This window comes from Schistocerca piceifrons, unplaced genomic scaffold, assembly GCF_021461385.2.
Source record: "Schistocerca piceifrons isolate TAMUIC-IGC-003096 unplaced genomic scaffold, iqSchPice1.1 HiC_scaffold_37, whole genome shotgun sequence".
Taxonomy (NCBI): Eukaryota; Metazoa; Arthropoda; class Insecta; order Orthoptera; family Acrididae; genus Schistocerca; species Schistocerca piceifrons.
The window spans coordinates 40,001-42,500 of record NW_025728592.1 but is presented as its reverse complement, the minus strand read 5'-3'; the positions used below and the strand labels follow the sequence as shown (position 1 = coordinate 42,500).

Sequence of the window (2,500 nt, the reverse complement as noted above, 5' to 3'; positions counted from 1 at the left end):
ATTCGCGGTTTCACCTTAATGCGGCTTGTACTGAGACATGCATGGCTTAATCTTTGAGACAAGCATATGACTACTGGCAGGATCAACCAGGGAGCTGCGTCAACTAGAGCTGAGCAGCCGGCCGCCCGGGAGTGTGTCCCGGGGGCCCGCGCGAACACGCAAGCGTCCGCTCAATCATTCTGCAAACAGGAGGAGGCTGAGCTCCCCTGCACAATACACCTCGAAACCCTCTCAGGTCCCGGCGGCGCGCAGCGCCGTCCCAAGTACTTGGTCGGGTTCGAGAGAGGCGCAATCGCCCGGAGTTAGGCGAGTAGACGCTTTCGGTGCGACCACCCGTGCTCCCAACTGAGCTTGCCGCTGCCGACAGAGGCCCGGGAGCGTGCTGTCGTGGCATTGCCGGCGGGAGACAACACGCGCCACCTACGGTGACCGGCAGCTCCAACGCCAGCGCCACAGAAGGACAAAAGCCCCACTTGGGTGCCGAAGCGAACTCTCCCAGCACAGCGCACGCGCCAACACATCCGCACAGCTGCGATACAAACCACCAGCGAGAACCGCTGGGGCGACCGAGCAGCAGACGGCGTCGCGGCGCCGAGCGCCGGGCGGCGGCGCATCCTCAACGCACACAGTCCTCAATCGGACCAGCACACTGAAGATGTCCACCGCGCTTCGCACCGGGCCCGCGAGGACCTACTTTGGCCGCACGGCGCCGCGCGCAGGGTGCGCCGGCGCGCAGCTGCGACGCCTGCCGCGTCCGTCGGCCGGCGCGCCTGCCACTGGCCGCCCCCACCAGCCGGCTGTAGCGCGTGCGCCCACGCACCGCGCGGCCAGCACGCCGGGAGGCGCCCCCTCACCGGCCGGGGACGGTCCCACCCAGCCACCGCCGCGTATCGCTTCACACCCAGATGCCGTTCAGTTTCGTCGGCATGGTGGGTATCGCTGGAACAACCGGTTAGTACCTCAACCTATCGTCGCCATCACCGATTCACCCCTAGCGAGAACAACCGCACCACAACAGGTTACCATTCGTTCATTTGCGTAACTTCACCAGAAAACGCAGGCGTCCATCGCCATTTGCAACTTCAACGATTATTGCATGCCTGTGTCAGGTGTCACGCCACACTACGTCTGCCCACATACACGCAACAAAATGTGCACGCCTAGACAATACGTGGAAGGTGGCCCCCGTACGTATGCGATGTCCATTGCTCGAACGACTGTCAACCGGCCTCTGTAGCATGTCGCAGATATGGAACGCGGTGCACCATGCCATCACGGTGTGTGAGGAGAGACGACTAGGTCCGAATACATCAACAGACAGCTCATGCTGATCGCCATCCACGGCGTCCGTTCCTCCCACACGTCTCTATGGCGTACCACACTGCAATCCAGCTCTCATAGGGAGACGACACGTAGCTGCGTGCACAATATTTGCACTGTATGGTCCGCCGTTTTTGGGCGCAGTCGTTGTGCGGTCACACATGTGCCACGATGTATCATTCAGTACATAAGGACGAATGTGCAGTACAGATTGTGGTTCACGCGTACGACATCAGCGGACAGTTGACACAGGCCGCACCACAACGTAGCCTGAGTACGTCGCATGCGAAGGGCATTGAACATGCAAACTTCTCACCAACCAGCTTGCGAAGGCAGGGGGCAAGGTGGGGACGTGGGGAGGGGCGGCATGTACGTCCTGCTGCCATCCACATTACAGTGTACAGCAGGAGCATGTGGAAAGTGAGCAAGACTTGCAAGGTGTTTAACATGAAGCGATACACAGGGGTGCGGGCAGTGCGAGTAGCGAACTATATTGCGAGGGTTGCGGGTGGGCAACACTACAGTAATTGAACGAGTCGTATAACAATTACAGAGCAGGTTTAGGCGACAACGTGGGTTACGTTAAGGCGACAACATGGGTTAGGTTAAGGCACAACATGGGTTAGGTTAAGGCACAACATGGGTTAGGTTAAGGCACAACATGGGTTAGGTTAAGGCACAACATGGGTTAGGTTAAGGCACAACATGGGTTAGGTTAAGGCACAACATGGGTTAGGTTAAGGCACAACATGGGTTAGGTTAAGGCACAACATGGGTTAGGTTGAGGCACAACATGGGTTAGGTTAAGGCACAACATGGGTTAGGTTGAGGCACAACATGGGTTAGGTTGAGGCACAACATGGGTTAGGTTGAGGCACAACATGGGTTAGGTTAAGGTACAACATGGGTTAGGTTAAGGTACAACATGGGTTAGGTTAAGGTACAACATGGGTTAGGTTAAGGTACAACATGGGTTAGGTTAAGGTACAACATGGGTTAGGTTAAGGTACAACATAGGTTAGGTTAAGGTACAACATAGGTTAGGTTAAGGTACAACATAGGTTAGGTTAAGGTACAACATAGGTTAGGTTAAGGTACAACATAGGTTAGGTTAAGGTACAACATAGGTTAGGTTAAGGTACAACATAGGTTAGGTTAAGGTACAACATAGGTTAGGTTA

General features: G+C 56.1%; 1 non-coding gene across 1 annotated transcript in view; it reads right to left on the bottom strand.

Moving 5' to 3' along the window:
• Window positions 1-93, bottom strand: part of LOC124746674 — a 1,909-nt gene extending 1,816 nt beyond the window's left edge. The window contains exon 1 of the ribosomal RNA XR_007011447.1: window positions 1-93. This exon is cut by the window's left edge and continues 1,816 nt beyond it. This is a non-coding gene — a ribosomal RNA (small subunit ribosomal RNA).
• Between the last annotated feature and the right edge of the window lie 2,407 nt (window positions 94-2,500).